This window comes from Cnephaeus nilssonii (assembly GCF_951640355.1).
Source record: "Cnephaeus nilssonii genome assembly, chromosome: 21".
Taxonomy (NCBI): Eukaryota; Metazoa; Chordata; class Mammalia; order Chiroptera; family Vespertilionidae; genus Cnephaeus; species Cnephaeus nilssonii.
Genome location: NC_137092.1, coordinates 22,605,328 through 22,617,526, shown reverse-complemented (window position 1 = coordinate 22,617,526; position 12,199 = coordinate 22,605,328). Strand labels below are relative to the sequence as shown.

The window sequence follows — 12,199 nt, the reverse complement described above, 5'->3', positions numbered from 1 at the left end:
ATAGGGGTCCTCAAACTTTTTAAACAGGGGGCCAGTTCACTGTCCCTCAGACCGTTGGAGGGCCGGACTATAGTTTAAAAAAAACTATGAACAAATTCCTATGCACACTGCACATATCTTATTTTGAAGTAAAAAAACAAAACGGCAAAAACACCCGCATGTGGCCCGCGGGCCGTAGTTTGAGGACGCCTGATCTACAAAGTGCAAGGACTCTGCTATGTGCTTTCCGTTTTCCCATCTAATCTTCATAACAACTCTGCAAAACAGATGGTGTTACTCCTGGTTTCCATATGAGAAAAAAATAAGGCTCGCCCTAACCGGTTTAGCTCAGTGGATAGAGCATCAGCCTGCGGACTCAAGGGTCCCAGGTTCGATTCCAGTCAAGGGCATGTACCTTGGTTGCGGGCACATACCCAGTAGGGAGTGTGCAGGAGGCAGTTGATCAATGTTTCTCTCTCATCGATGTTTCTAACTCTCTATCCCTCTCCCTTTCTCTCTCTAAAAATATCAATAAAATATATTTTAAAAAATGCTACTTGAAATCATTAAAAAAAAAAAAATAAGGCTCAAAGTAGTTACTGTCAATACCTTCCACCCCCACACCAGTTGCACAACGTGGGTTTATTAGGAACGCACACCATGGGAAACTGTGGGGTGACTCAGTAAGGGAGTATTAGAACTGCCTTATTTAGGATTTGGAACTTGGCTAGGTGATTTTGGGTGAGAGTACAAAGAAGCAGAGGTTCATTGTTGCTTGGGTGCTGTCAGAAAGCCAAGACAATGCTATGACTGGGTTTCTCAAGAAATCTCTATAGGAAGGCTCCCTAGAAGAAAGATAAAGCTGAAATTGATAAAGCAGAAACCCTAACTGATGTTACTCTAGGGAGGAAGATGCTGGAAATTTTGTGACTTGGACAATGATCATGTTTTGTTTGTGTTCAGACATGATGATGGCATGGACTTGTTTTTGTCTTGACCCATCGTGGTCACAGAATGCCTTTTCTGATGTTTACGGTCAATGAAATTGTTTTCAACGGAGCACCAAGAGCTAGCTTTAAGCACCGGCTATCTCGCAGCATCACCGAGGCCTAGCTGACAGCCCCCGTGCGGCCCCCAAGTGCCAAGGGCTGCTTTCCTCCTCCTCATTACAGTAACCTGTGGAGACCAAACAGCTAATGACAGGGTCATATTTGAATCCAGGTCCAAGCCAAACAACACTATTTCAATTTTTTTAAAGTTGATAAAAGAGAAATATGACAAGAGGAAAGACTAGAAAAGAGAGCTGGAATCAAATTGTAAAGGCCTAAGAAATGAGGAATTTTTTTTCTTTCTGTTAAACAGTGGTGAGCCATTTTAAGCACTGAAAAATATGATCAAAGTCAAATTTTGGACAGATCAATGTCAAGACAGAATAAGGCTTACTCCAAAGCAGTGTTTATTATATATTACATTTTCATTAATCTGAAGCAAAAAGAAAAATAATGAAGTACTCACTACATTAGTTTTAAAGCTACATATTTTTAAATTCTAAGATTACCATCTTTCTAAACTTTTAGGTTAAATTGTTCTTTTCTGTATGAAATGTAGTACATGGGAGTTTGATTGTTTTCTTAAATATCACTGCTTGACAAAGTAAAAATCTGACAAATGTAGATCAGTCCCCTTCCAATATTTTCTGAAATTGAACAAATGAAACAATTATGGAAGGGTAGATGTCAAGTAGAACTTTTAGGAGACCAATTAGATCTAATTGAGAGGAATCTAGGAAAGAGGTAAGGGCAACTGACAAATCTGAAAGGCATTTGTGTGACAGTGACAGAGGAAGCCAGAAGAGCTTCTAGTTCTCCAACAGAAAAGATCAGAGAAGTGAGAACAGACAACTAAACTCTGAAAGAAGTCCTACACATCTTGAGGTAACACATCAAGAAGTAGAAAAGAAATCAGGGAAGGAAACCATAGAGATTGAGAGATGCAAAAAGAACCCAGATGTTTAAAAAAGGAACTACACAGGGGATAAAGTGGATTAAAAACGGACTCTACTTCTGAGTCCTTATGTGCTTTACTATACATGTATGACGTATTTTAATTTCAATATAATCTTTAAAGTAGTTACGATTACCTTATTCCTCAAATGTCTTTGGTCACCATGTCTTCTATTACCCTCTTTCCTGTCTCTAGAAAGCACATTCTCCTCTGCCTTTCTTTATCTAGCTAACCCTACTCACCCTTCAAAGTAAGAGTCACAACCACAGCAGCAGGAACAGCAATAGTAATAACAACTGCAGCGTTGACCTAGTGAGCAGCTATTATGTACCTACCATGTGCTGCTGAGTCCTTTCCATTTTCTTATCAAATCTTTACAAAGTTAGAAAGTAGGTATTATCCTCATTTTACAGATGAGAAAAATATTGTTAGGGAAGTGATTTAACTTGCCCTAAATCATATGATTCTCTAACAGCACAACTGGGATTCAAAACCAGAACTACCGGATTCCACAGCCTATCCTGTAATCACCAGACCCGTGTCCTCTGCGAAGGTTCCTTTGACCACCACCAGTCATCTCACATTCCTCGGCGCTCCCACTGTGACTAACACCGTACTACTATACTCAGAGAGCAATGCTGTCTCCCTTACACTAGCATAAGCTCTTCAAAGACAGGGACTACATGGTATTTACTCTTTGAATCCCCAAATCTAGTGGGGAGTCCCTGGAGCATGGCAGGCATGCATTATACAGAAAGTGGATGTATCAGTTAATACCACAACCCATTATCTTAAGTAAAAGGATACAATGCTCTAAGAGAATCAAGAGGAAAATATATGCTAGGAGGAAGCCAGTAAGCATCATCTTTACTGTTAACACCTTTACACATCCTACTCCAAAATAAGATCTACAACTGCTCTTAATTGGGGGATGGGGGTCCCTGGGACTCTTAAAGGTATGCAAAAACTACTTTAACTATTTCGATAATGAAAAAAAAAATTATACATTTGTCACATAAAACAATATGGGCTAACAAAAACAATGTCACTTTGCTTTTGGATGAGTCTATCAACTCAGTGGGAAATCAGTTCTCATGCTGATTAAAAGCACTGATTAAGAGGTGAAAAAAAATACTTACTAAACCAAGTTTGACAAATAAATGATGTCTAATAGACAAAAAAAAAAAAAAATTCAGCCTGGATACCCTGTAGAAAAAGACCTTTGTCATGAAATTAGGAACCATCAGCCTCATCTAAAGAATGAAGCCTTACATCAAAAGCTAAAACAGCAGTCCTAAGTTTGCACCATCACACTGCCATAATTCCACCTACTTATTTTAGAAGTGAGCCAAAGAAGAAAATCCTAACTTCATAACAAAACCTTTTTATCAGAGTCTATACGAATGCCGCTGGCCTCAAATTCCTCTATTAGCAGGAAGTGAGAACTGTAACCGTGGAAAAGCACAGGATTTGGTATCAGAATACGGTTTACATCTTTGCTCCATCTTATCATTATGTACTTGGGTAAACCTTCCAAACTCTCTCAATCTGTTTCTTCATCTAGAAAATTAATATAAATGCTACTGCAGTTTATCATCATAAAAAAGTATGATAATATGCACTAAAGTGCCAACATTTTATTAACAACCAGCTGTAAAGAATTAAGTGATCTGATATCTACACACGTACCTCCTGTATGCTAAATGACACAGTCAAACATTAAGCCATGTCATTCCTCAAATTCTACTTGTTTGCTTTATGATGTACTAAATAAGGGTAAATAAAGTGCTATAGTTACATACTTCCTCAAGTGCAGCTCAAACATCATGTGGTTTTCAAGGTAATATTAACATTTTATTATTGTCATACATACAATGTTAGGAAGGATAACTATTACTTAAAATGGCTCACCTCAATTCTGACCAAATCCTTAGATCACGTAGATGGTAAAATTATGAGATGATGTCTAAATTGAGTTCCTCCTGCCATGCATGTCAGCTAACAGTGTATAGCTGTTACAGCAACAAAAATAGAGGCAAATTATAGTAATGCTCAGCTCAATTGTTCCTTCTCTAGACAGATGGATCATTTTGACCTCTGTATGGAGAGCAGACCACAATGAGGTCAAGAGTGCAAGCAAAGGGCCAGTGAGCAGACACTGCACTCACCCAGGTGAGGGAGGAAAGAGAGAAGACCTTTTGACCACTCATCTAAAATAGAACTGAACGAAATGACAATTTCTCCCTTCTGTACTATTTTTTAACATAACACCCAGAGTAAACCAATCTAGAGAGTAGCTAGGCAAACAACTTGAGCTGTTGCAAAGTCAAAAATTCAAACTGTAATTAATGCTACATGGTTTCTAAGTGCTAACATGGAACACTGATCCTATGTGAGGTGTACCATAGTGTTTTCTTGCCCTCCCATTAACACAGCACCTGGAAGGGGAGTTCTCCTCCTTGTGTCCTATTATCTCCAGGTCACCTCTCTCCTCCCCAGGTCAGCCAGATTATCTCAACTGATACCTCTCCTGTTGCAAGTATGTGCTATCTTCCTGATCACTCCCCTCATTCACGGAGGAGATGAACACCACCTCACTCACGCCCCATCCCCTCACTAATTCTTCCACACTTCATCACCCATGTACACAGATCCATCCAATACCCTGTCTTTCAATCTCGACTTCTTGTCTCTAGCAAGCTGTTCCTATGTCTATTACACCTTCCCCTAGAACTTGCTGTCACCAATAACTGCTCCATGTCCATAATTCTGATTTCCAGCATCTAACCCTCTGAACACCACCAGTTCACTTACTCTGATACCACCACACAAATTCTTTAATTCCCTTCTCCGCACACCAGCCCACATTTCTCTGAGCTCCAGGCTCATATCCAAAGGCCTACTTCAAGTAGATGTCTCATAGGCATCGCACAACATGATCAAAACTGAATTATTGAGGTTCCCTCCAATTCCATTCTTCTTACTGCCTTCCCCATCTCAGTCAATGGGACTAACAGTCCATCATTGCCTGGATTAAAAAAAACAAAACTAGAAAGTGATCCTTGATTCTTTCATCTCCCTTATCCAATCCAACAGCAAGTCCAATTTACTCTGCCTTCAAAATATATACCCAATTCTAATCTTTTCTCGGCATATCTACCACCTTCACCACAGTCTAAGCCACTGCCACCTCTCACTATAGTAGCCTCCTACTGGACTCTCTTCAATTCCTCCCTTCTGCACTATTTTTTAACGTAACACCCAGGGTAATCCTTTTTAAAGATGTCAGAGCAAGTCACTCCCCTGCTCCAAATCCTTCAAACATTGGATGTTGTTTTAAGTCCTCATCATTGTCTAGTAACTCCTCCGTGATCTGCCACTCACCACCTACCCTCTCCCTCCAGCACCCTCAGCCTCCTACTACAATTCTCTCACTTGCTCTACTCTAGTTACTTTGGCCTTTTGCTATTTCTTGAGCAAGCCAAGCTCATTCCCACAGCTTATCCTCGAGGCTTTCTCCTTCACTTCATTCAAGTTCTCTGCTCAACTAAAATAAACAATCTCACGCCCTGTTACTCTTATTCGTTACCTTGCTTTTTCTTAAAAACACTTACTACCCAATACATTATAGCACTTATTATCTATCTACCCCACAAGACTATAATCCCCATGAAAAGTAGAATTTTGTCTAGTTCACCATTTTACCCAAGTATCTAGAACTATAACTGGAATATATCTACTCATTTGTTGAATGAATTAATAAATGGGTACCAAGCATTCTCACATACATTAAAAAAATAAAACAATTGTGCTTCACATGTCCATGAAACAATCATTAATAGGCTAGTATAACAGCTGGAATTGATGTTCCCTTTTCTTTCTAACTTTACCCATTAATATTAAATGATAAATATAATGATGTTATATAACTAGGTCAATAAGGATATTTACCTAGTTTGGGATTTAAGTTGTAAGTATATACATAAAAATGATCTGTTCTAGAACTTAAGACTATTCATCAACATTTGCCATTCAGGACCCAATTCTAACCTTAGGTTACCTAAGAGACTCTGAAAAACAATTTGCTGGCAAATGCCATACCCTTTACTCCATTGGAAATCTCTCAAACTTGAGCGACTGTTCTCCTGAAACAATTCAAATAATTAGAATAAACATGATCAGAATTGTTAGTAAGTTCTCTTAATGGGTACTTACTATTTTCTACTCTCTGATAAGAACTTTGTGTACATTATCTCCTTTACTGTTAACAATAACCATAGTTGGGGTAAATCCTGTCCCCATTTTCAAACAGAAAAAAAAAAAAAAAAAGTAGTGACTGCCAGAAACATAGTTGTAAATGTCAGTAAAGAAAGAAAACTTTAAAAGTATGACTCAACATTAAAAGAAGAGAGAACAAGTAGAAGTTTTATGTTTTGTTTTTAGTGTGATCAAAGGAGTTGTTTCTTATGCGTCCCCTCATACATCATTGTATCAAGGCAGACCTTAGCTGAAGTTCATGCTTTAGTGACCTTGGCCCATCTTTAAAAGGCTATGGTAGTTTAAAAATAGAAGGCAAGGCAATTTAGACTAAAAATCTTTCTTAAGTTCTGACACTTAAAAGATATGTGCCAATCAATTATCTGAAAATAAAATTCATGTATATTAAGCACCTCTTTCTACAATGATGTTAGATGAACATGTTGTAGTAACAGAGGTCTACCCCATTACATTGTACACACACACACACACACACAACACAATGTGTCAAGAGAAGGGATAACTACTTAGGGAAGTCAAACAAGTCCTCATGGAGGAAGTAGCATTAGAGCCAGAGTTCAAAAGAAGAAATAGAAGTTTGCCAGGCATCAAAACAGGATGGAAAGAGAGCACACTATAGAAAAAAAATGAACAAGTACAGACTGTGTTCATGTTTTTAATGACCTTGACAATCTTTAAAAGGCTGTGATAGTTTAAATACAGAAGGTAAGGCAATTTGCCTAAAAATGTTTTTCAAACATTATTTCAAACATTTTATTGAGGTGTGTGCCAAGCCCTAGGATACACAGATTACCACAATAGTCTGTACCCTCCAGAAGTGAAAATCCAGTGGGCAAAAGTCATTAAAATGTAATTATAACACCTCATGGCATTACAGAACAGTCGTTGAGATATCATATAGTATGAAGGCAGTTCAGCCTGGTGGCCAATTGATCTTAGGGGCAATTAGAAAAGGTTTCCTGAAGAAAGTACAATTTAGTTTAAATCTTAAAGGAAGAGAAGGAATAAAGCTGAGCACAGAGCAAGCAGAAGGGCAAAAATAAAAGCCAGAGGCCTTTACGAGGCCATTCCAAGGAGTCTGGAACTTAGCACACAAACAAGGAGCTGATCGTTTTTTAAATAACAGGGTGACTTGACATTTGTCGTTTAGTAAGATAACTCAGGTGACAATATGACAGCTGTGCTATGAAAGGAGATATTGACAGGGAGAACAGAGCTCACACAAAAAATGATAAAGGTCTGAAGTAAGGATCAAATGACATGAGTTTACTAAGTGAACAAATGAAGAAAGAAGAGATAAGGGAGATAAATTTACAAACATTAATCTGAGGCATCTATGAGATATTCAGATGGCTATATCCAGAAGGCAGTTGTAAATACAGATCCCAAGTGAGTTTTCTAACTCAGCAACTTTAGAGGAGAAAGGAATAGACAAATTTAACATGATGTGGGTGTGGGTCAGCCAAGTGATGATGACCAACAGGCAGATGAACACACAAGTTCAGAATGAAGATGGAAATCTGGGATTCATCAGTATATACAGGCAGCAGCTGAGGCCAAGGCACAGGAAGGAGGTCTCCCAGGGAGACCATAAGTCAAGAAGTCACCTAGGAAATAATAAAACTAATATTAATTTTACACTATGGTTCATTTAGTTCTCACAACCACCTGTGCAGGTAGGCAGGTACTAATATCCCATTTTACAGGTGGTTGAGTAATTCCCCCAATATCATAAGGGAATTAAAGAACCCTTAAAAAGCAAGGCTTAGGAGAACTAGAAGCAAGGAATGTTCGAAATGAAGTTAGACGATTCAAGATGTACTCTATGGTCAGTATCAAGGAAAATTTAAGAAGGACCAAAAAATGGAGGCCCCAACCGGGTAACTCATTTGGTTACAGCATCGTCCCGATACTCTAAGGTTACGGGTTCAATCTCTGGTCAGAGCACATACAAGAAGCAACTAATAAATGCATAAATATGTGGAACAACAAATCCAAGTCTCTCTCTCTCTCTCTCTCTCTCTCTCTCTCTCTCTCTCTCTCTCTCTCTCAGAGCACATACAAGAAGCAACTAATAAATGCATAAATATGTGGAACAACAAATCCAAGTCTCTCTCTCTCTCTCTCTCTCTCTCTCTCTCTCCCTCCCTCCCTCCCTCCCTCCCTCCCTCCCTCCCTCCTTCCCTCCTTCCCTTCTATCCTCTCTCTAAAATCAATAAATATTTTAGCCCTATCTGGTTTGGCTCAGTAGATAAAGCGTTGGCCTGCGGACTGAAGGGTCCCAGGTTCGATTCCGATCAAAAGCATGTACCTTGGTTGCGGGCACATCCCCAGTGGGGAGTGTGCAGGAGGCAGCTGATGGATGTTTCTCTCTCATCAATGTTTCTAGCTCTCTATCCCTCTACCTCTCCCTCTCCCTCTCCCTTCCTCTCTGTAAAAAATCAATAAAATATATTTTTAAAAAATCAATAAGTATTTTAAATGGAGAAAAAAAAGGATGGTAATATTTCACAATTTGGGGACATTAATAGCTGTGATTTACTTCTACAGTTAGTTTCAGGAAGGACAAAGAAATGTATTGGACTGGGTTGCAAAATGAGCTGAGGAAGTGAAAACACTAATCATAAGACTAGTCTTGCAAGAGATCCAGCAATGAAGACACCAGGCATTAATTTTTACTAAGTCAATAACACTTACTGTGCTTGACACCGGGTTCAGTACATCACATATCTCATTTAACATTTCCATTTTAAAAGACACAAAAGATTTGGAAATGCTATGAAACTTGTTCAAAGTCACATAGCCTTAAGTAAGTAGCAGTGGAAACATTTATACCCAAGATGACATAAAGCTGATTAGATAACTATTTTAAAATACAACACACTGATTAAACAATTATTTCTTAAGAATCTAATCTATGCATTGGTTTTGTAATATTCAGTTTAATAGCATCTAACTTGGCTTAGTAAAGTGTTAATAATCTGCTGTTGATTCCACTTAATGTATTTTTCATTTCAGTTATTGTATTCATTTCTGATTGTCTTTTTTTAAAAATGAAAAAAAAGTATTAAAATTCAGCTGAGTAAATCTGAAGATCTAATTGTTTTTATTAAGCGATTCAATTGGACAGCATCTCATTAGCAACTAGAAGGGTACTCTGATAAGTGGTACTAAGAAGTTAAGAGTGGACTATTTCAGGCAAGGACACCTTCCCGTAGGGGAAGGCAGGGGTCTTATCAGGTAGATTAAGATTGTTTCTGGGAGAGATCAAAACAGCAATCAGATCAGGTATTAAATCTAGATTTGGGATCATGGGATTTCAGCAAAAATGTTGCCATACTGGACCCGGGGTTTTCTGTTTAACAAAAGCAAAACAAAAAGAACTGATTTGAGAAACAAATGAACCAAGTTAAAAGAAGTGTCAACTTTAGCCTGCCTATAATGTTCCTATTAATAAAGCTTGCAAAAGAACCTACATACATCTATAAAACAAATAAACATTGAGCACCTACTCTCAGTGAAGAACTTTGCTATATCACACCCGGGTTCAGTGGGGGAAGGGGTGTGGGGCGGAGGGGAGAAACAACCGCAGATAAATTTACAATCCAAAACATAAAATTTCTCCCTCTTCCTTCAAAACATAGATTTGCCCAATACAACCCCACAATATTTACATATCAAAGAATTAGGTCATTCAGTCAATTAGCAAAACTAAAGAACACAGACAGGTTCTCAAACATCTGTATGGTCACCATATTTACTAATCTTATGTGATAAATTCCAAAAATAAATTTATTAAAAGCATTTTCCACTTCCTTCCCAAAGGAAACAGGCACTCTTCCCTATTTAATTATTTCCTATTCAAAAGTTCCTTCCTCTGTCCTCCAATTCATTCATTCTTTCTTTGTGCCAGGTGCTAGGCCAGACTCTAGAGAATGCAGACATAAATAAGATGGACTAGTTAGCGTTCATGAAATGTACATGCTAGTAGAGGAAACAAAGCATCTAAGGAACTAATGCAGCGAACTACAATGGATAATTAACTGCAGCTAAGGAAAACAGAGTGCTGGGAGAACTTCACCAGGACAGGACTGGTTCTCTGAAGTGGTATTTGGGCTGATAATGAAGGATGCATAGGAGGAGTTGGAGGAAGGGAGAGAAGAGTGCCTAAGAGGTGGAGATCTTAAAGAGAAAGAGGCTTTCTTAGAACAAAAATAAAACCCGTGTGGCTTGAGCCCAGAGAGCCAAAGGAAAAGTGGCCCCAAATCAACTGGAGATAGGAAGGGTGGCAGCCGTAATTTGGTCTTTACGCTAATGAGAAATGGGAAATCTTTGAGAGTTCGACGAGTGTGATGCATTGAGACACATGTATTTTTAAATGATTACTTTTTTTTATTAGGTGATTACTCTTGAATGTCTCAAAGCTCCTTCCAAAATCCATTCTCATGTCTAGACAACACACAAATTTCCCTAACAAGTCACTCATCCAAACCGTCTAAATTATAGCAAGGGGGGGGGGGGGGGAAGGTTTCAAGTTTAATTCTATGTCAAGAGGAAGGCAAGTACTCTGAAAAATAAAAAAGCAGTTTAAACAGATGGCAGCCACTTAATTATTAAGAAGTGGCCAATAAACTTAATCTACATATACATACAGACTATAGAGTTTCTAGTTGTTTCTTCCTTACAAATAACTTCTAAACAGACATGTCACCTAAGTTGCGTGGCTGTTAGTATTAAGAGACACAGAAACTTAATTACATTATAATATTTAAGACTAAATGATGAGCTTAATTGAAGGCTTTGGTGCCAAGGCAAGCACATTTAGATGTATTGAAATGTCATTCATCCCTTCGCACATGTTTTTTGTTTTGGGGTGTTTTTTTTCCCCCCCTCAATCAATTAGAAGCTGACTTCTAGAGTGCATTTTTGGTTTAAGGAGTAAAATGTCTTCTACGTTATAACTTTCTTTACTACCGACTTGAGAGATGCCACAGCCAGTGTGGGACACCAAAGCCATCGCCAATGCTGCCCGCCACCGGGGGCCCGATGGTAACTTTCCCGCCCTCTCCATCACCCAAACTGCCCAGGCGGAGCCGCCGCCTCCTCCGCCCCCCATCCCAGGACCAGGCCCGGCCCGCGGGGCCGGAGCTGCAGCCACCGCCTCCATCCCCTTCCTCTCGGCCGGGGTGGGTGGACCCGGGCGGGAAGTGAGGATCGGATCCGGAGCAAGGGCATTACCTGGGGCCGGAGCCCGGCAGCGGGGACCTCGGCAAGGAAGGCAGGGCCGGGAGGCCGTCAGAGCGCGGCCGGCAGGCAGGTCAGCTCCGCGCAGCTCTCAGGGTGTCCGAGGCCGGCAGCGCCGCAAGCCCGGCCGCAGACTAAGATAAAGCGCCCGATTGCCGGCCCCTCCGCCCCCAGCCTCGCGGCCCGCTCAGCAGGGTCACGCGCACGCCCCGCGCCGGCTCAGGATTTCATTGGTGGCCCGGCAGCCACAGGCTCCGCCCACCGCCCACGGCAGCCCCGCCCCTTTCCGCGCGCGTGTCGGCCTGGCGAGAGCCCCCCCCCCCCCCCTGCTGGCCCTGGAGCGGTGCGCGGGGAGCTGGGTTCCAGCGGGCCGTGACGCCGGCGGCGGCGGCAGCTTGCTTTCCATTTCTGCCCTAGCGATCCGATGTGCGGCAGGTATGGGACCGAGACAACTTCCTGCGAGTCCGAAGAGGCGCCCCGCACGGCTGCACGGGACTGGCGAGACGGGTGCCTCTTCTGGAGACTCGCGGAAGCCGCTTCTAAAACTGAGGATCCTTGCCGTTCGCACTGACCCTCTAGGAACAAAACAGAAGCGCTAGTCAGAAGCGTTTGTCGTGGGATGCTTCTTTGTCAACCATACGGGACTGTATGCGGCCCTCAGCACGTGCGAACTAGATAAGGAGACAGTAAGATA

General features: G+C 40.7%; 1 protein-coding gene across 1 annotated transcript in view; it reads right to left on the bottom strand.

Annotated features, from left to right (window-relative positions):
- SOAT1 (sterol O-acyltransferase 1) overlaps positions 1 to 11,710 on the bottom strand; it is a 47,160-nt gene extending 35,450 nt beyond the window's left edge. The window contains exon 1 of the mRNA XM_079761033.1: positions 11,500 to 11,710. The gene's annotated coding sequence lies outside the window, so the exon portion shown is untranslated. The remainder of the gene's footprint in view (positions 1 to 11,499) is intronic.
- Positions 11,711 to 12,199: the final 489 nt, after the last annotated feature.